Below are 22594 nucleotides of genomic sequence, written 5' to 3' on the forward strand. Positions count from 1 at the left end.
AGCTTATTTGACCGAAAGTGGTCCACTCCTAAGGGTAGGTCATGCATTCAGCAACACTCCCTGGACAGCTTCACGAGGAAATAAGAGCATCCCTAGAACATTTCACAATTCTAATCAAGCACAGCAAGCTAGTAGAATCCTCCGCAGAGGGCTCGGTGCTGGGGGTTATGGTCACAACACCCAATTTGAACAAATGGAATTAGCATTCGTATTGTACTTCTATGCCTGTTCTCGGCAGCAATAAAAGTGGGCTACGCCGCAGCAGCCCACCTGAAATATGTCATCCCTGTGCCCCAGTCCGACTCTGATCAGGTAAAATTAATCCAGCACCAAGTGTAAAAAGTGTCTTATGAATGAACTAACCAAGAAGGTGTGAAAGTCATGCCTGTGTCCAACATTATGACCATATGACATTGGAACAAATGGCAATGCTCATAGTTTTAGCCATCAATACCCCCTTTGTTGCAAAACAGAAAAAAAGATGATGCCCACTAAATTGCAAGAGTACATACAGGTTTGCTGTACCTCATCCTACTTCAAATGCTTATGTGTATGAGTGTATTAAATATATTTTTTCACAAATTGTTATATTAGAAACATTCTGAAATAGTTTACAATATATCATGACTGCGTGTTCTAGAAATGTAGGGCTTCATTGCATCCAAGGAGCCAAGTGGTCTATTTAGTTTGTCAACTTTAGCCTGCATGACCTGCCTTCTGCAAGGACATCTCTGACTTCCTAGCCCCCCCCCCATCCAGGCCATCCACTCCAAGGACTTCATCTTCCTCAAACACCTCCATTTTCACATCAACAACCCAAAAGACACGGACCCGGCAAACTTAATAGAAAGCATGAAAAAACTCAGCCTCACCCAAATCATCCCAGACCCCACACACATAGCTGGCCACACTCTGGACCCAATCTTCACAGCCAGGAACAGAATCCAATACAGCAATACCTCAGAGATCACCTATCCTACCACTCAATCTTCCACTTCTCCATCTCCACCACCCACAGCAATATGCTGAAACCAGGCAAGAGAAGAGCCTACATCACCCCCACCTCAGAGCGCTCCACTGGCTCCCTGACCATAAAAAGGTGCTAGTTCAAACTGCTGACCCACGCCTACAAGGCCCTGCACATAAGGACCAGCCTACCTCAACCACAGACTGAACGTCGACCACTCCGGCAGACAACTACACTCCCTCTCCCTCGCCCACCTGCCCCGTTTCCACAAAAGCCAAAGCGGTGGCTGCGCCTTTCTCTTACCTGGCCGTCAAGCCATGGAATGGCCACCCACTCCACCTCTAGACTGCATCCACCCTTCAGAACTTCAAAGATGGCATAAAACCATGGTGAATGTTCGACTGACAACTCCCAGCAGCAATCCCCTCTCCCCCAGCGCCTGGATCCTCATGGTTGATAAGCATTGCTCTACAGATTGATTGATTGCCTAGACACCCTAGTCAATGCATGTATTTGAGGGTTGTCACACCCACAACACCACCCCCTCCCCCCAAAGCTATGATGGCCTTCAAGGTGCGCCATGTGTGGGAGGAAGCCGGCAGGACTGAAAATGTGCTAGCTTTAACAGTAAGTGAATGAGATTTTTGTGAATAGAACACCGAACTACACTCTGCACATGATGCTTTCACTTAGGATGAGTATATGTGCAGACAGTGTCCTTTTGTCACATTTCATAATATATCCACAGGCGAAACCGTTGATAGCGCACATGGGTCCAGCGTGAATACAAAATTAATGTGCAAGGAAAGGTTGTTTATCTGAATCCTGGCTCTCCATCGGTGATGTATCCCATTAATTCATAAACAGTAGTAGAATACCCACACCAGTGTTCAGGATCACAGAGCTAACTTTAAGTTGGTATAGGTTTCCCTTACAGTAACAGTTTTATAAACGAGCATATAGAAGCCAGCGTGGTCTATACTTAACTTAAACAATGTCAGTTAGAATTAAATTCAGTCACTATAAAGTACAGCTGACTACAAACATCACTTTAAATCTTTCAAAAAGATAGCATGGGCAGAGCGCCGCTAAGCATGAGTCTTCATGTACGGAAATTGTTGTCACTGCTCGTTTAAATCAAGACTGTAAGATAACCCAATAAGGACTCTACAAGAACACCAAACTGTGAAATCCAATTGAACTACAGTGATAACACAAGTGTCCATCATCTCAAAAAAACCTTTAAGGTGCATTACAAATGCCACAAAGATGTCCCCTGGCTGCTAACTACTAGCCACTTTTGTCAACAGCATTTTATCTGTTAAATACAAATACAACATACCAACCCTGCCTTTAATTTCCAATAAAACTGACAAATAAGTAATAGTTAGGAATGCTTGAGGCAAGACTTCCTAACCACTGGTTATTCCTCATGTGGGATTCCATTTCATTGGTTTTTAGCTTGTCTGTGCCAGTATATAAAGGAATCAACAATATACAAATAAGTATTGCCCATCCAAAGTGGGCAGTCCAGCACACATTGCTGCAGGGGATTTGAACCTGATGAACTATTTTGATGAGCTATGATGAGCTAGAGCTTCAGCCCCTTTGCCACAGTAAGGATGGAATCCACATCCAGGCCCGGCTTAAAGAAACTCAGTGACACAACAAAATTATTGATGAGCCAGTTAAAATTAAGTTTTTAACTGTAACTCCAGTTTTCCAGTGTTGGTATCTTTCATTGATTCACATGCTTGAATCACTTCTCTCACTGGGCTGGAAATTCCTGGTAATTTTAAAATAGCAATAAACAGTACTAAAATGGCCACAGGGCCAACAACAGTGTAACCACAGTGTAATACAACCATCTCCTTTGAAAATTCCCAAACATCGGCCAATGTGGTGCATGTGCTGGTGGCCGAGAGGCCATCACAGCTCAGAGGACGCATAAAGCATAAAGGACGTATACCGTGGTTCGCGAGCCTTGAACAGGAGAGGAGGAAGGGTTGCAAGGGAATCTGTGAAAGATACAAACATTGGCGAACTGGAGTAACCAATTTCTTTTCCAACATTGGATATTTTATTGATTCACGCCTCAAACAGAATACTAAGTAGTACAAAATAATTGTCAGTAAGCCGGAATCAGGCTCACCATCAAGGAAACAGGTTGCTTAGAACTGTTTGACCTGCTGAGGGATCTGCTGCTGCATTCAGATATAGGGAGTAGTTCTCTGAAAACCTATTCCTGCTCTTTCACGTCGCTGTTTGACATATGTCACATAGTTGCACCCCCCTACACTGAGTTGCCAACATGCTCCTGGTGGAGTGTGTTGTCACTTTACTCCCAATAGGATGCTTTACTTTATTATGGCAAAAGGAGAAGTAGGCTGCAAGCTAATTGCCAATGTCTTGCTTAGAAAGGTGTCGACCCCTGTCTGGATGCAAAATGGAGACAAGGAGTTGATCAGTTGTTATCAGGTCCTTTGTTCTATCAATTTATATTTGATGCACTTACAAACATCCCAAAAAATTTTAAGTGTTATCTTTGCTGGCATCATTGGATTTGGATAAAGGAGTGAAGTATCACAGATTTGTTTAGATGAAAATGTGACGGTACTTACACATAAACTTCAAGTTAAGGCACAATGGGCTAGATGTAGGTAACTCTAATTTACAGACTCATAAATACCGAATTTTACCGATTCGGTATTTATGAATCGGTAAATTAGAAGGAGGGAGATGTAGGATTTTTTTTTTTTAATTACCGAATCTGTAACATTCGGTATTTACCGATTCGGAAAATACCGAATCGGTATTGCCCATTGATTCCTATGGGCCTTGAAGCCCATAGGAATCAATGGGTAATACCGAATCGGTATTTACCGATTCGGTAAATACCGAATCCTGCAAGGGTGCAGGGGGTATCACTTTGACACCCTCTAGCACCCCAAGTACAGGCTTGTGTGACATGTGGCACACATACAAGCCCTAAGGGCATGTCTGTGTGTCACATTGCACAGGTGTGCATGCACAGATGTGCATGCACACCTGAATTCGGTATTTTACCACCCAATATGATTGGGTGGTAAAATACCGACTCTTAAGGGCCTGTGGCACTCTTAGGAGTGTCATCTACATATGGATTTACTGAATCGGTAAATATACCGATTCGGTATTTTACCGATTCTGTAAATTTACCGATTCGGTAAATTTACAGAATCGGTAAAATATAGGCCCCCTACATCAGAAAACCCTAATACCGGTCGGTAACGGCCGAATTAGGCCGTTACCGACCGGTATTAGGGCTCCTACATCTGGCCCAATATGAATTATTCTTAGTGAAAGGCAAGAACATCTCACTGATTGTGAAAGCAAGTAGATCTCCAGCTCATCTTGCTATAGTGAATGTTTGTAAAGGTGATCTTTTCCATTAAAGGTGTTTGAGTTCTGCATTATGAATAGGTTTGTCTCTTCATAAAATGTTTGATGATCCTTTGAGAAAAGAAGGAAGTAGTACCCATCTGTTACCTGAATATCAACACTGCGGCCAGTGTACCATTATTGAACAGTATTTTTGTCCTTCTTTATTGAGACCCATGACACACTCCCCCTGGCTGCCTGGCCTACACGTTCTCCCGCTAACTGCTGTTACCTTTTGCCCGCTGACGGCCTCTTCCCCCGCATCGCTCTTCAACTGCATCGCTCTTTTGCTGCTTCTTTCCTGGTTTTTTGCTTCCTCTGTTTGTATATTCAAATCGTTTTTCGCCGATTCTCTGTATTTCTCCATTCTTCTTCTGCTCACTCATCTTTCTCCTGTCTCCTCTGTTTGCGTGTTCGTATTGTTTTTGCCTGAATCCCTTTATTGCGGTTTTCTATTTCTGCTCAGTCATCTTTTCTCATGTTACTTCTGTTTGCATGTTTGTAGTGTTTTTGCCTCATTCCCTGTACTACTGTTCAATTTCTGCTCACTCATCTTTTTCCCCTTTCTTCAGTTTGCGTGTCCATTGGGCTTTCTACCCGTTTTCCTGCTTTCTGGCTTTTCTGCCCTCCTGTCGCAGCTCTCTCCCCGCCTTCCACCAGCCGTGCCCACTGCCACCCAGTGCCCCCCTCCCAGGACCTACGTAATGGAGATCGCAATGCGGCCGCGCAACTGCTGTGAGCCGCATGTGCTCAGCTGGTGTGTCAAAGGCAAGCCAGTCTGTGTCTGGACCGTGCCCAATGCCAGGAACCATGGTTCTCACGCCCACCGCAGATACACTGGAGCTGAGCTCCGAGCCCTGGACCTCAGCTCCACAACAACAGCTGCTGCTGCAACTCTCCATGTTCTACAGTTGGACCTTTCAACAGTTGGCACCGTTGCTTCTCCTGCAAGACCAGAACACCAGCCTGCTAGACAACCACCCCTGCACCAACAGCGCCTAAAACGACGGCCTCATAGCAACTCCATTGCATCCTCCTTAACACTTGGCCTCTATGCAAGCTCACCACCAAGATCTGAAACACCATCACCTCCTTCACCCCTGATGTCCTCTTCCTCACCGAGACCTGGCTCAACCCTGCATCTGCACCTGACATCCCTGCAGCGACTAAAGATGGCTACAAGACAGCACACTGGGATCGCATCAACAAATGTGAAGAGACTAGGGTGCCGAGAAAGGCCAGGATTGAGTCATGCCCATTTGTTAAAAAAAGTCTTCAGCATAGTCACACTAGTTTGGGTGCACCAAACGTATCCAGCTATCCAAGCATCCACCAATCTTGCTTACAATCCAGGCTGCTCAGATATTACATCTGTGAAATCCTGCATCATGGCCTGAAGTCTTCCATCCTGATCTCCTTGTTCCTAACCATTTAGAGTTTGGACATCTGGATATACCCCCAGACTGCAGGGCAATACTGACGCTGGTACATGCACTAACTTTTTCCAAAATGTACAATATCAGTCAAATGGTTTGAATGCCGTCCCTGCCAAATCGCATCGACTATTGATATATATGTATCTGCTCAATAATTAGCATTATCATGGATTTATAAAGTGCGGATAATCACCTGCAAGGGTATCCAGGCACTGAAATCAGAGCTTCTAGTGGCTCAATTGAACAGTCAGGTCTTGAGTCTTTTCATGAATTCCAGAAGGTGGGGTGAGGCCTGTAAGTGATGAGGGAGGTCATTCCCGGACTTTTCTGCAAGGTAGGAGAATCAGTGTCCTCTGCTGTTGCTTCTTCGGATGTTATGGGATAGTTGCGGTGTCGGAGTAGGAGTTATTATTGAGAGCGTCTTTCCATTGGCTGTCTGGTACTTTGTTCTAGTTGCGGTGAGAGGTGATGGGTGGCTTGGTGGTGGTGCCAGAGGATCAGATGATGGTTAAGTGGACAATGGTTTGGTCTGTCCAGGTGAAGATGGGGTCGAGCATGTGTCCTGCTTTGGGGTCGGTGATTAGTTGGGTGAGGTCAATGTTGTTCAAGATTTTAAGAAGGTTGACAGTGTTAGTGTTATTGACATTGTTGATGTAAAAGTTGAGGTCACTGAGGAAGATGTAGTGTTTTGAGTCAATGGCAAGCGGGGCTATGCAATTAGGGATGATGTTGCAGAAGCTGGGGCGTGGTCCTGGAGGTCTGTAGGCGAGGGGGCCTCTTATGATGGTCTTGCCATCGATATGGAGTTGGAAGTTGAGGTGTTCCATGATTGGGGTGATGGTGTCTGCAGTGGCGGTGCAGTGGATGGTTTCTTTGTAGAAAATGGTTGAGGGGAAATGGCGGACTGACAGAATGATGTAGGCGAAGGCATTTGACCACAACATCAACACAGCATTGCTTTGGGAGTCTGCTTGTGCAAACTCAGCATTTCTTCATTTCAAAGGTTGTAAAAAGATCGTGTGTGGGAGAGGGGAGGGCAACCCTACTTGTTGAACATTTGTTGCAGCTGGTGCTGGTGAAGTTCTCACTTGTGACAGCTCCATATTGAGCAGCTGGGTGCATCTGCATGTTCATTCTGAACTCCTTCCACTGCTCTGTCCACCCTGTGCACTGTGCCCCAATCTCGTAGTTACTGTGCATCCTCAGATAGGGTGCAAGACCTTGTGCCTCGCTGTTTGGTTCCATGGAATGCCCTGGTCATAAGATTTATAGCACTTATCTGTCTTAGATAATCCTAGCCCATTCTGGGGCAAAGTATGATATTGTACCCAAACAGCCTGAGTGGGGATTAGCAGGCAGGGCAGCAGAGGGGAACCAGGCTCGCTTGTACCATCCTGGGTGCATGAGTGTAAAGCACAACTCTTCATTTCTGCTGAGCTCTGGTAAGTTTGATTGCTTTAACTCTTGGCTGAGGAGTAATTTTGGTCATGGCCACGTTTTTGTAGGAATAATACTGATGACTTTGTCCTCCACACCGATTTTAGGGTCTCCTTTAAGAATGGGACTGTCTGCTACATGAAAGAATGTTGATGTGGCTCATTGGTTCAGAATTGTACCAAAAGAGTGCACTGTAACAGTGCTTGTCTTAATGATATTTAGAGTGTCATCCATGTTCATGTCATATAGTTTGTCTGTCAAAGGGCATATTCAATATTTTAGCTTGCACCATTGGTTCTTAAGATGGTGACCTAAGACAGCCTTACCTCCTAATTACTGCAGCTTCTAAGTGCTGATAAAACTCAGCATTTGGCACACCCACAGCCATGTTGATGATGACTGCAGAGGTGTTGGCCTCTTCCTTGGCACAAATTAAGCAGGGGCATGATGTTATGCAACAGTTAGATGTTATTCAGTCCAAGGAGGACCAATGCATTTGCTGCTTCATGGAAGTTTCCTCCATCGAGCTGACTTGCATCCTAAATTGGCTATGCTTCTACCATCTCTATCCTGGGCAGTGAGGAACCAGCGTATTGGACTTTTTAGAACACTTCTGGGTCACAGCAGCTATGATTGACTCAGGTTAGTGTTGGTCCTTTACAAATGCTGTAGCAGATTCCTCTATATTTCTTTTCAAGACGTGGAATGACCACCTAACCTGTTGCTGGAGTGTCAGCCTTTCCTTCCAGACACGTTCCAGCATGGGTATCAACTGTAACATTTTGCTTGGCTGCTCCTTGAAGTCATACAGGAAGCATTACTACTCCATGGAGTACATTGGCAGATCCAATCTCTTGTCCACCCTCTCCAATGAGTCATGAGCAGGCTATTTTGTCTGGTTGTTAATCTGATTGTAGGATTGTGTTATCTCCTCTCTCAGGTAGATATCCTCCATTTCTCAGAATAATTATCACTTTCTTTGTTAGGGCACCTCTCCAGGACATTTATATCATGTTTTCACTCACTCCTATGCGCCTCTTCTTCACACATGTCCAGGGGTGTTGGAGGAAAAGGTTGTAGTGCAGTTGTAGTGCAGGCAGTTCTTATGGTGGAGATGAGGATGCCGTAGAGGAGGAGATGGTGGAGGAGGGGATTGAGGTGGTTTGGGTGGAGGCAGCACAGAAAGACACTGCTGTGCCATAACTTTGGGTAGCCTCTACAGTATGAAAAGAAATTGTGGCTGATGGAAAAGCCACTGGAATGCTTCCAGCACCTGCTGCAAGGTGTTCATAAAGTTTAACTGACACCTACAATAGAGGTGGCTCTTCATAATAAGAGTTCGGCCCAAATAAGTGCTGGTATTCTTGCTTGCAACCCTCTGTGCTGGGCTCTGTGGGCATATGCCTCATAATCATGCATGTCGTTGTGCTGTTCTTTGAGATTTCTAGTTAGTGATGATCTCCCTTATTCGTCTTTTATTCCTCTTATTCATACTCTGGTATGTAGTAGACATCCAGATGAGTTTGGCGATACGGTGTACGAGGCCTACTCCTGGTTACTTACATCTGCCCCTAGTTCTGAGTCCAGGCTATGGACAGGTAGGGGGGTTAAAAGCTTTAAATGTGAATGCGAATACAACAATGGGAAGATATCATCAGTCATCGTCAACAGGACCATTAATGGGATCTCAGACGGAGTGGCTGTAGGCAAATGTAAACCAAAGTGGTGGTCGTCAAAGTGGTTTGCGGCAAAGTGCTTGTGGTCAGGGCCTCGATGACTGTGTCGCCATTGATGAAATCATCATAGCTGAAGTCTTCTTGCTCATCGACAGGATAGTTTTCTCCTCCATGATGGACAGACCAAGGCTTTCCTCGTGAATGTGATGGTTGATAATGAGTGTGCCATTGATTGTACCATCAATGGTGGTGCTGCCAACAATGATACAGTCTTCGTTGCCAACAGTAGACTTCCTGTCAATGGTTTTGGCATGAGGGCTAACTGGGCTTGAGAAGATCTGGATGTTCATGCAATTATGACAGCAGGTAGTTCCACAACCTTTTCTGACATATTTTCTTAGGAGGACTTGGTTATCCACTTCAAGAAAGAAGTAGTCAGCACTTTTCTGGTGAAATCTAATTCTGGGAGTTCAGAGTGCTTCCTTTTTTGCGCCGCCTTCGTGGAAGTGCTTGGAGTGGCACTTTGCATGGAATCTTCCCCTGACAAAGGAGCATAACCATTAGAGGGGAGAATACCCATCCTTTGAGGTGACACAAGCCAGCCTGTTTTTTGTCCTTTGGGGTCTTTGAAGAAAATATTTTACAGATGTCACAATTTCGCAAAGGATCTAGGCAATAGTTGCACTGAGAGTGTGAATCATTTGTGTAAAAGTTCCTTTACCGATTGGCAGACCACATCTTGTCTCATTATCTGTCATTATGGTAGTTGGGAGTTCCTCTCCTTGTTCAGATATTTCAAGAAAATCATCCAAAAACAATGCAGTGTTGACAGGAGCTGCAGGTGGGGATGGCTGTGGTACAGGGAAGGTCAGATAGAAAACACAAATCTAGAAAGAATATGTTTTAGGTAGCAAAGAGCAAATCTCTCTCCAGATACTCCCTCATACAATGCTTGTGGCAGAGATCTGTGCAGGGGCGGCCTCTAGGGAGAGCAGAACGCTCAGTACACATCCACGTCACTGGATAACATTTAGGTTGGTTCAAATAAGTTGGGTGTGCTTCCAAACAAACACTGTTGTTGGCCCTAAGATAATTTTAACTGGTTTTTGGTGTTTTACAATCACCACAGATCCCCAAACTGACAATATGGAATGATTCAACGTGCATACAATGTTGGAGAAAATGGAATATTACGTATCTTACATGTCAGTAAAGATTAGAACATCCATATAATTTTCACCAAGGTTCATTAGTGTACAGATGCTGAGCTCTTAAAATAAGGCAGTTAACAAGGTCTGTTTCAACTAAAGCAAATAAAATGTAAGAAGCGTTATGATGCATGCTGGAAAATGTTTCAATACCAACTTCATTTTGCATAGTGATCCATTTTACAGCACAATTTTCCAATTTCAATTTGCCATAGATTTTAGATGCAGTTTAAAAGGGAAATTTAAAAAAATCCAGTACTTCAGTTTCTGGCACAGTCCCCAGGAGTATTGTTATTCACAGCATCACATTTGATATGTGCCTGTAACATAACTGTGTGTTGCTCCCTCGGGGTTGCTTTCAATGCTGGATAGCCTGAAGATCACTAGGCCATCCAGCCTTGAAAACATCTTACTATGCTCTAGTCTACTGAGAGTATCCATGTACCCGCAGGGATAGTGCAATGCTGACATGCATTAGAACCTGGAATTTCACAGTGATTTGCTCTAAAAACCAGGAAAAACAAGAATTATTTAACTGCTTGTAACCCTGCCAAGAGACAATGGAGGAGTTGTGCCAAATAACCTAAATTTTATCGCTGTTAGCGGGCTTTTCATGGTATTGTTCTGGAAGGATCTATGACTAAGGTACGTTCTTTGGAGTTTGACCATATGTCGTTGATCGGCTTTGACTAAAATCTTCCTGGGGCCATTGCATTCACACAGGCCTATTCGGATGACATCAGGACTGCACTTTTATAAGAGAAGCAGGTGGTACAAGGATACCTTTGAGATACAAAATTGGCACTTCGTGACAAGTTGGCAGAGTGAGCGGTCCCGCTACCTGCTCACCCTCCACCTGCCGCCGACATTAGAGTCCGCAAGACGAAATAAGGACAAGAACTCAGCATTGATCAATATTGCTCCAAATTGAAATAAAGAAGGGAATCCGTAGAAGACATAGGAGGGAGACAGATTCCCAATATCAAGGAATTCTGAATCGTGAACCACAAACAGAAGAAGGGCAAGATGGCAACAGCAATCAGAAACAGATAAACAACAAGGCCCGAGGCATGATGACCTCCACTGATGGGGAGGTGAGTCCTCTGCCTTCTGGTGGGAGAGGGTGTCAGTGAGGACTGACATAGCCTACAACTAATAGAGGCACAGGATACTGGTGATGACCCCGTATTGCTGGGAAGTGCAAGAGTGGCACAAAAGCCTGAAGGAAGGCACAAATAACAAGAATGTGGCAGGGGCTACTATCTCCTAAGAGTTGCAGACCCTGAGGTGCAAGTAACCTGGTTACATACAGGAAAGGATCCACAGTATGATGTAATGTAAGGAAAGGAAACCAATGAAGTATGCTTACCAAAACTAAAAGAGAAGTACAAATCAGGCTGGAGATGAATGCCTACAGTATGATGCACGCAGATCACAGAGCGAAGACGCTAAAGCAGGCCAAGGTGTACCCATGAACTAAGGAAAAGATTCCCAGTTTCTTACTGCAATCAGTGAATTAGGAAGATATAAGACTCATGCAGGTAAATGCCCCCCGAAAAAGTGACTTAAAAGGCCCTGCATCACTACCAGAAACATGTAGTATAATGGGGTGATCCAATGCCCCTCAGAACCTGGGTGTACAAGAATGTGGAGAAAACTGGTTCTGTCGGGTAACAGAATGGATTCTTACTATGCTCAATAATAACCAATGCAAGAAAACAGTACTCAAACTTTCAGTAATAATCAACGAAAAAGGAGAAAAAGACAGAGAACATGAATCAACGACACACCAAATTTGAATCAATCATAGTCTGTATTGAGGGAAAAATCCATATATTCATTTACATTTTATGGCATCGAACTGACATTACACGGCTGTCAGAGTTCAAGAACATATACTTTGTTCCAACGGCGCAAGTGCTATGGTGAAAAAAAGTGCAAAAAAAGGTGCTAAATGTGAACAGGATATTAACAGTGCTGTATGAATTGTTAAAAATAATCATCCAGAGGAAATCCATCCCTAGGTACATGAAGCTCCAAACCGCTTGGGTTTTAAAATGTACATTTCACTTGCGGCGGAGAGAGTAGGGTCAGGATTATCATAAGCACGTCGACGTTTCAACCCCAAGGTGCGTGATTTATTAATAAGCACGGCAGGTCTTCCTCAGGACAAGGCGATACAAGGGACAGCCAGAGTTAATGGAGGAAAGGTCTTCAGGGAATGGTCCACCGTTGGTTGGACTCAAGGGGTAATAAATGAAGTTAGCTCCGTGATGGTGATGAGTCACAGTAAAATGGCAGCATAGTTCAGTCGCTCTCCGGCACTGCTCAGAAAGAGCTTGGCAAGATAGGGCTCTCAGTAAGATAACCCAGATGCTGGTATGTGAATTCTTTATTTCCCCTGATACTTCCTAAAAGAAGGCAAGCTTAACTCGAGCCCTTGGAGAACCTTGGAGGCTGGATGTAGAAAGCAAAAGCCAGTCCTTTCACTCCCAGGACAGGAGCAGCAGGCCAGCACAACAAAGCAAACAGCAAAGTGGAGCTCTTCTTCCTAGCAAAATGTCCTCAACCTAGAAACATATGGTCTCTGAGATCCAGTACTTATACCCCTTTCAGCTTCTGAAATAGGCACAATTCAAAGGAAAGTCTTTGCAGTGCACAAGACACTGCCTCTCCCTGACCTGGTTCCAGAGAAACTACAGGGCGGGGAAGGCTGATTTGTGTGAGGACAGGCACAGCCCTATTCACGTTTCAGTGTCCACTCCTGCCACCACTCTAGCTCGGGAAGGACCATCAGCCTGGTGATGGGCCACACCTCAGCTCCCTTTGTGTGACTGTCTAGAGAGAATGCACAAATAGCCCGACTTTCATCCTGACCCAGACGTGTGTTCAGAGACAGGCAGAGGCACAGAATGGTTAAAGTAAGAAAATTCTAATTTTCTAAAAGTGAAAGACATAGGAACAAGGGTCCCGTGCTCTCCAAGCCACTGGAGTCAAGCTAGCCTGGCTGATGAGGGGTGATATCCCGAAACCGGTTTCAGTATGCTTGTTTCCAGTTCAGGGATGCCCTGGCCTGGCACTTCAGGCTGGACTGTTCCCATGGGGAGCAGGGTCAAGACTGATTTGCATATGGCTGGGTTTTAACTGGAATGGCAATAGGAGCAAAAAAACATGGATTTCGGCCCAGATCTCTGTACTGGTGTGAATGTTTGACATTGTTCAGCATCTGTCCATCGATTGTTCGTTTGGCATTTTCAGAACTGCAGTTTAGAAACCACCTTCGTTAAAAGTTGTGTTTTTAAATTGTGTATCCAGAGTCACCAAACTCCAATTTTTATTAGCTCTTAATAGGCAGACACACTAAGATGTTACAATGTAGCTCCAATCTTAACCTATGGGAGAGATAGGACCTGCTGTAGTGAAAAACACAATTAACAGTATTTCACTACCAGGACATGTAAAACACAACTGTAATTGTCATACGTTTTAAATATACTACACCCTGCCTATGGGGCTACCTTGGACCTACCTAAGGGGTGACTTCTATGTAATAAATTATGGGAGTTGGACCTGGCAAGTGGGTGCACTTGGCAGATAGAAATTACAGTTTAAAGCTGCACACACAGACACTACACTGGCAGGCCTGAGACATGTTTGCAGGGTTACTCAGGAGGGTGGTACAATCAATGCTGCAGGCCCACTAGCAGCATTTGATTAACAAGCCCTGAGCACACACAGTGCACTGTACTAAGAACCTACTAGGAAATCTAATATGCCAATCTTGGAGAAACCAAATACCATTACATTGTAGACAGGGAGCACTTGCACTTTAGCTCTGGTCAACAGTGGTAAAGTGCCAAGGGCACTAAAACCAGCAAAAATATAATACAGCACACAGTCAGAAACAGGAGGTCAGAGGCAAAAAGACAGGGGAAGCTGCACCAAAAAATGCCAGGTCTAATAGCGCCCCAACCTTCTAAGGAATCATCTGTTGTAATCGCATAATCTGGTATCTGGGGCAAGAATGTTAGTCCCACTGAGATATTGTTGGTTTCTGTCCACTACATTGTTGAATGTTCCTTCTGTCTTAATCCATTGTTTGTCCAATTCTTCCTGCAAAGGCCTTATTCTCAGATGAGATAAAGGTACTAGTGAGATGGCAAAGGGTAGCCTCCCTAGTAGCAAATTTAATAGGTGTACTGAAACAGGCTTTCTTTTCAATAGCCGATGCCCTAATTGTTTTTCTTTTTTTGCCTTTCCTGTAATGCAAATGCTTTGTCTTTGGTTGTATCTAAAACTGCTCCCAAGAATATTATCCTCTTTGATGCAAGAATCAATGACTTCTGGTAATTGACGGTCAGACCAATTTTTAAAAAATAATTCCAGACAAGCCGGTGTGGCACTCAATGCTTGACGTGCCATTGGTGTTTTTATCAGCCAATCCTCGAGTTATGGAAATACCTGGAAACCCTTCTTTCTGCCTTAGGGAGGCTGCACTGGAGCTAGACATATTGTAAAGATGCAGGGGGCTGATTTGAGCCCAAAAGGGAGGACTTTGAACTGATAGTGAGTACCAGCAACTCTGAATGTCAGTAATTTGTGATGTCCGGATGAATGTGGATATGAAAATAACTTCCTGTAGATCTAAGGTTGTCATATAATCTCTGTGGTTGAGGGATCACCATGCAACTGGATTGTTTCCTAAGGTATTTATTTTGCTTTTGGAGATCCAAAATGGGTCACCATTTCCCTTATTTCTTTTTTATTAGGACAAAATGGGAGTAGAAAGCCATTCCTTTTTGGGAGAGGTGTACTTTTTTATTGTTTTTTTGTTTAATTTGATGAGGATCTGGAGTAGCTGGTGATGAAATGGGGGCACTCCCTTTGGTGGACTGTTTGGTGGCTTTTGCATGAATTCCGAAGTATGGCCATAGGCGATCAAGTCTAACATCCATCTGTTGGATGGTATTTGCCACCATTGATGAGAGAAGCTGGGAATTTTTGCTACCACAGGTTGGTGGTTTGTAATGACTATAACCAGCCCTTCTATAGTGTCATTGTTTTCTGCCATAGTCTTTTGCCTGTGAGGTTTGCTTTCTTCTAAGCAGTTGCTTCATGTAAGCTGCGGCTGGTGATTATCTACAAGAATTGTTGTTAGTATGATGGTCTGTATTGTTCCTGAAAGTGTTGATATTGTTGGTACTTCTGGAAACACCCTCTATATGAAAACAAATCTCTTCCTCCTGCTCCTGGAAAAGGCATGTTCCTGAATTTTAAGATGCCCAGGGATATTGCGGTGTCTGTGTCCGTCCTAACTGTCTGTAAGGCATCATCGACATGCTTGCCAAATAATGCCTTCTCATCGTGAGACTTATCTAAAATTTTGCTCTGAACTTCAGGCCTGAATGATGTGACCTTCAGCCATCCTTATCACCTTAGAACCACAGCTCCTGCCAGTTGTCTGAATCCAGTTCACGCTATATACATAGAATCTATACTACTATTATAAAGAGAGAACATGCACCTTTGAGCCAGGTAAACTCGGGAACCACAGCGCCAATCCACACACCCGATACATTGTAGAAATTGTCAGGGTGTGCAGATGGACATAGGCTATAAAAAATAAAAAATAAACGTACATTTAAAAAAATAACTTTTAAAAAAAGTAGTGCCCTGAAAGTAGCGCCGGCCGCGACGCTGCTCTTGCCGCGAGGTGCGTGATGACGAGAAGGAGCGGCGGCCGGCGGACATGGAGCGGCGGTGAAGTGAGGAGCGCGGGCGCGTCATGGCCAAGAGGAGCGGCGGTGAAGTGAACATCGCGGGAAGGAGCGGCAGAACAGGTAAAGTAAAGGCTCAGGGCGGGAGGGAGTCAGGGCAGGAGGGAGTCAGGGCGGGAGGGAGTCGGGGCGGGAGGGAGTCGGGGCGGGAGGGGGGCGGGAGCGGGTGTGCACAGAGGGACAGGCGGGAGGAGTCGGGGAGGGAGGGAGTCGGGGCGGGAGGGGGTCGGACCGGGAGCGGGTGTACTGCCCCCAGCCCCTTTCTGCCCCAGGCAACGCTGGGGCGGGCTGCTAGTAGTCGAATATTTCAGAAGAGGTTCTGTTGCCCTCCTGACCAATTTTCTTTTCTTCCCTTTATCTGTCTTCAGTTAAAAGATATATATATATGCACTGATGTTCGACCAAATTTGCCTGTTGTACCAGCCCAATATGGCCAATGCATTGGCAGCTCCAACCGCAGTTGATGACATTGTGGAAAATCTTTTTCTCATATTATCCAGGCAGTACAAAAAAGGGGTGGTGATGGACGGAGCATCTGAACCAATCAAACACTCACACCAAGTCAACAGATCTGGGTTTAATCTATCACCGTTCTTTAGCCCACTCTGCCACCCCAGTTCAGACATGGCCATATGCAAATCAGTCTGACCCTGTGCCTCATGGGAACAATCCAGCCTGAACTGCCAAGCCATGCCTTCCCTGGACCGGAAACAAGCTTCCGAGGACCGGTTTCTGACATTTCAGCCGTCTTCAGCCCGGCTTGCTTGAATCCAGTGGCAAAGTGAGCAAGGGACTCATGTCTGAGCATACCCTGCCAACTCATGGCGAACAAAGTGGTACAAAAAAGGGTGGTGATGGATGGAGCATCTGAACCAATCAAACACTCACACCCAGTCAACAGATCTGGGTTTAATCCATCACCGTTCTTTAGCCCACTCTGCCACCCCAGTTCAGACATGGCCATATGCAAATCAGTCTGACCCTGTGCCTCATGGGAACAGTCCCGCGCGAACTGCCAAGCCATGCCTTCCCTGGACCGGAAACAAGCTTCCGAGGACCGGTTTCTGGCATTTCAGCCGTCTTCAGCCCGGCTTGCTTGAATCCAGTGACAAAGTGAGCAAGGGACTCACGTCTGAGCATACCCTGCCAACTTATGGCGAACAAAGTGGTACAAAAAAGGGGTGGTGATGGACGGAGCATCTGAGCCAATCAAACATCCCCTTTTGTACCACTTTGTTCGCCATAAGTTGGCAGGGTATGCTCAGACGTGAGTCCCTTGCTCACTTTGTCACTGGATTCAAGCAAGCCGGGCTGAAGACGGCTGAAATGCCAGAAACCGGTCCTCGGAAGCTTGTTTGCGGTCCAGGGAAGGCATGGCTTGGCAGTTCGGGCTGGACTGTTCCCATGAGGCACAGGGTCAGACTGATTTGCATATGGCCATGTCTGAACTGGGATGGCAGAGTGGGCTGAAGAACGGTGATGGATTAAACCCAGATCTGTTGACTGGGTGTGAGTGTTTGATTGGTTCAGATGCTCCGCCCATCACCACCCCCTTTTGTACCACTTTGTTTGCCATAAGTTGGCAGGGTATGCTCAGACGTGAGTCCCTTGCTCATTTTGCCACTGGATTCAAGCAAGCCGGGCTGAAGACGACTGAAATGCCAGAAACCGGTCCTCGGAAGCTTGTTTCCGGCAGTTCGGGCTGGACTGTTCCCATGAGGCCAGGGTCAGACTGATTTGCATATGGCCATGTCTGAACTGCGGTGGCAGAGTGGGCTAAAGAACGGTGATGGATTAAACCCAGATCTGTTGACTGGGTGTGAGTGTTTGATTGGTTCAGATGCTCCGTCCATCACCATCCCCTTTTGTACCACTTTGTTCGCCATAAGTTGGCAGGGTATGCTCAGACATGAGTTCCTAGCTCACTTTGTCACTGGATTCAAGCAAGCCGGGCTGAAGACGGCTGAAATGCCAGAAACCGGTCCTCGGAAGCTTGTTTCCGGTCCAGGGAAGGCATGGCTTAGCAGTTCGGGCTGGACTGTTCCCATGAGGCACAGGGTCAGACTGATTTGCATATGGCCATGTCTGAACTGGGGTGGCAGAGTGGGCTGAAGAACGGTGATAGATTAAACTCAGATCTGTTGACTGGGTGTGAGTGTTTGATTGGTTCAGATGCTCCGTCCATCACCACCCCCTTTTGTACCACTTTGTTCGCCATAATTTGGCAGGGTTTGCTCAGACGTGAGTCCCTTGCTCACTTTGTCACTGGATTCAAGCAAGCCGGGCTGAAGATTGCTGAAATGCCAGAAACCAGTCCTCCGAAGCTTGTTTCCGGTCCAGAGAAGGCATGGCTTGGCAGTTCGGGCTGGACTATTCCCATGAGGCACAGGGTCAGACTGATATGCATATGGCCATGTCTGAACTGGGGTGGCAGAGTGGGCTGAAGAATGGTGATGGATTAAACCCAGATCTGTTGACTGGGTGTGAGTGTTTGATTGGTTCAGATGCTCCGTCCATCACCACCCCTTTTTGTACCACTTCGTTTGCCATAAGTTGGCAGGGTATGCTCAGACCTGAGTCCCTTGCTCACTTTGTCACTGGATTCAAGCAAGCCGGGCTGAAGACGGCTGAAATAACAGAAACTGGTCCTCGGAAGCTTGTTTCCGGTCCAGGAAAGGCATGGCTTGGCAGTTCGGGCTGGACTGTTCCCATGAGGCACAGGGTCAGACTGATTTGCATATGGCCATGTCTGAACTGGGGTGGCAGAGTGGGCTGAAGAACGGTGATGGATTAAACCCAGATCTGTTGACTGGGTGTGAGTGTTTGATTGGTTCAGATGCTCCGTCCATCACCACCCCCTTTTGTACGACTTTGTTCGCCATAAGTTGGCAGGGTATGCTCAGACGTGAGTCCCTTGCTCACTTTGTCGCTGGATTCAAGCAAGCCGGGCTGAAGACGGCTGAAATGCCAGAAACCGGTCCTCATAAGCTTGTTTCCGGTCCAGGGAAGGCATGGCTTGGCAGTTCGGGATGGACTGTTCCCATGAGGCACAGGATCAGACTGATTTGCATATGGCCATGTCTGAACTGGGGTGGCAGAGTGGGCTGAAGAACGGTGATGGATTAAACCCAGATCTGTTGACTGGGTGTGAGTGTTTGATTGGTTCAGATGCTCCATCCATCACCACCCCCTTTTTTACCATATTATCCAGGCATCAGCCTTCTCTGTCTGGTAGAGTTGATATGGGTGTCAAATGATTCTTGGGCAGGCTCTGAGCTGCCTGAGGTATCACCAAATCTGGTTTTGGGTGCCCAACCAAATATGCAGGTGAGTTCACCACTGGTTAATGTTTCTTGTAAATCATTGGCAGGAAAACAATGACTGTAGCAGGATTTTTTATGCTTTTTGTGCCTTCCCCCCAAATGTAATCCACTTTTGGGATTGCTCTAACAGATCTCTTGGTAGGCTCTTTATAATCCTACAAGAAGCAGTCTGATAGCTTAGCAGTCAAAGGTAGTTTAAATCTTTTTGCAGCTCTTTCCATGAGATTATGGAAACCGCCAATGTCATCAGGTGGTGAGTCCACCGGCTGCGGTGCAGGTGGAGATGGAGTTGGAATTAAATAGTCATCCCATTCGTTTGGAGTAGATTGACTGTTGGGTATTTCCCCTTCCTCTCTGTCATCATCTGAGGAGAATGGGTCATCCCTAGGAGGCACTGCGATGTTGGAAGCAGGAGTCATTCTAGGTGTTAAAGGTGGAGATATCGGACGAGGAGTTCTCTGAGCTGAAGCTCGAGGTGGAAGAATGGGCTGCATTGGAGATGTTAGTGGGTTCCGGGAATCTTTTATAATAGTCTTGCAGCATGCCTTGGAGGTCTCTTGGACCACGTTTAGTGGAACGTGGACCATGCCTTCTTGTGATGAAGAGTGGCTATTGTGTTGGAAATGTTCCACATATTGCTTAGGCCTTTCCATGCATTGCCGTTGTTGCGGAACACAGTAATCTTCATAGTACTCTTCCTCATCATCCTCTTGATACTTGACATTTAGTTTGGAGGGATTATGGGCTGTTCCAAATGTACCCTCATCATTTGACTCCTCATCATGAAGGTGACTTAACGGAAGAGGAGAGACCTTGCTAGGTGATGTTCCCCCTGGAAGCAAGAATTCCTGAGATGTTACCTCCCTCGTCAATGGTATCGCAACAAAATTGTTGGCGACTCTGTGGCAGTGTTCCCCGATTGTGGAAGCTTTTTTGCTGGTTTAAACGTCGATGACAATGTTTTTGTGGATGGTCCTTTCGCCAACCGTGTTGTGGCCGATGGCAGGATTGCCGTCGTCGATGGAGAACTTGTCAAGAATTCCTTTGCCAACGGGATCGACGTTGACAATGTTGTCAATTTGGTTGTTGTTGATGGAACAGCCGTCAATGCTGATGTTGAGATTACTGTTGTAGAGGTCAACGACAATGCTGGTATTTTCAAATGTGATGATGCCATCATTGACATTTTTCAAGCTACTTTAGCCTTAACCATTGATGAGTCTGGGGAAGATTTCTCTAGGCGAACAGCCAGGTTAGGCTCTGATCTCACAGTTTCTGAGGAGATTTTTTCCTTCTTTTTCCTGATAAAACCGTCTCTTGGAAACTCATGATGAGTCTTTTTTCAAGACCTTCCTAGACACCTCTGAGGACCATTGGTCATGCGACCTTTCTCTTTTCTGTGACCTTTCCTGAGAGTGAGTAGAATCTTCACTATCCTCCTCCTCAGAACTTTTCTATTTCAATTTCTGCGGCCATAAGAGAAGCCTCCCTTCCCTATCTTTAAGAATTCTGGAGGAAACGTACAACAGATTTTGCAGTCTTTTACCTTGTGAGCAGGGTGTAGGAAGCAGATACACCCTTGTCTGGGTATTCAGAATGAAGTGTCTTTTTCCCACAGGTTCCACAGGGTCTGAAAAGTCCTTTCCTTGACGGCTCTGACATAATAATAGTCAGTATCTGGTATTTGTAGGTAAATGTTAAAATATAGTTGAAGAACTGGGCCGAGCTGAGGGAGACTCCCTTCACATGACGTGCAGTAGAACGTCTGAGGTAATCAGCTTCCGTGGGGAGTATTCTAGAGGGTGCTGTCACCTGATTGGCTGACGTTTGGTCCTTTTAAATGTTGTTAATATGTTATTAAAATGAAGGTTTCATTGCTATTATAGGCTGTAGTAATGTTCTACACTGATTTATTATTGTACTGTGGGACTCCCACTTCAACGACATAAAATGATTCAAGCATGTGAATCAATGAAAGATCAAATACTAGAGAACATTGATGACTTGTGGATGTGGATTCTGTGCGTTACAGGACATCTCTTTTGAAGGACTCACTTGCACTCTCTACAAGGATGTTTCTCAGGCCGCATTACAAAAGCACATCAACTTAAGATCTGTTCCTGGAAAGTTAAAACCGGAGAAAATACATTACAGCTTCACACACACCTTTGGAATTGTCTTTGATTATGCCAGAGCAATGACCACGTTGCGATGCTAGAAATTACAAGGCTGACAACAGAAATATTTAAGCCCTGGGTATTGGAGAACCAAATGATTTTAAGCGTTTTCAGAATACAGCCCTTTTTAGCCATAGTCCCATCAGGGTATGACAGGTTTATACTAAAAAGATTTCGACTCAGTATATTTCACAGACTTACCAGCTTTCCTAATATGAATAACTGGAGTCGCTCTTTGACAGCCTGTCTTTGTGACGATTGCTCATGTCAATCCACTATCCATGTTATCTTTTTTTGTGGTTTTTATTCTGCAATAAGGAAAGTGTGGATTCGACCAATGTTAAAAATGATGGGATTTAGGACTTGTCGACCTGCGTATATTGCATTGCAAACCCTGGATAATGCGGATATGATCTGGAAAGTTGCAATGTTTTTGAAAAAGGTGGTTGCCTACAGGAAGAGCTTAGTGTTTTAATTACCTATGGATTTTAATTCTGTTATTCCTGATTACATCTATGTCTTTTTAACTTTCATATATAACTGATACTAATGAAGCTACATTACTTTTCTATTGTCATTTTGATTATATTGTATGTACTGCTTTTATGATTGCACAATTTTACAATCGAATAAAGCTACATTTGATTTGATTTGATTTGACCATGTCACAGACAGGTCTGAATTGGAAAAAATGATAAAACTGGTCTCGGGGTCAGATGAAGTTAGCACAAGGAACAGAGAGCGGACAACAGATCCTTCTCTCTCAGCAAGACAAATATCGAGGGCTGGAAGACGGGCGTTAAGCTGCAGAGAATGCAGCTGGAAAAAAGTGACTGAAAGCAGGAAGGTCCGAAAAAGTTGTTGAGACAATCCAATGACTGTTAAGTTGTTGTTAATGATTGGTGGTAGATTCTCTTAAGAGCTGAGGGACACCTATCAGATTTTCCAATTGACTTAGAAGGGAATGGCGACAGATGGAGTTGACAAGGGAGGATATAGACATAGTCAGTTTGGTGACCTTCCTCACAAGGTTGGCTCGCAGCAGCTTTCTTGGGTGTTATTAGATTAGGTGGGACTGGGTTGTGGTGATTTCTGGCCCATGCGTGGAGTCCTCCGGCATGGTGCAATCAAGGAGGGGAAATCAGCAGGAATCGTGGGGACTCTGGAAGGTTT

General features: G+C 45.2%; 1 protein-coding gene across 1 annotated transcript in view; it reads right to left on the reverse strand.

The window, feature by feature from the left end:
• KIF5A (kinesin family member 5A) overlaps nucleotides 1–22594 on the reverse strand; it is a 662879-nt gene that overhangs the window by 311714 nt on the left and 328571 nt on the right. The window lies entirely within an intron of this gene.

Source organism: Lissotriton helveticus, chromosome 1_1 (assembly GCF_964261635.1).
Source record: "Lissotriton helveticus chromosome 1_1, aLisHel1.1, whole genome shotgun sequence".
Lineage (NCBI taxonomy): Eukaryota > Metazoa > Chordata > Amphibia > Caudata > Salamandridae > Lissotriton > Lissotriton helveticus.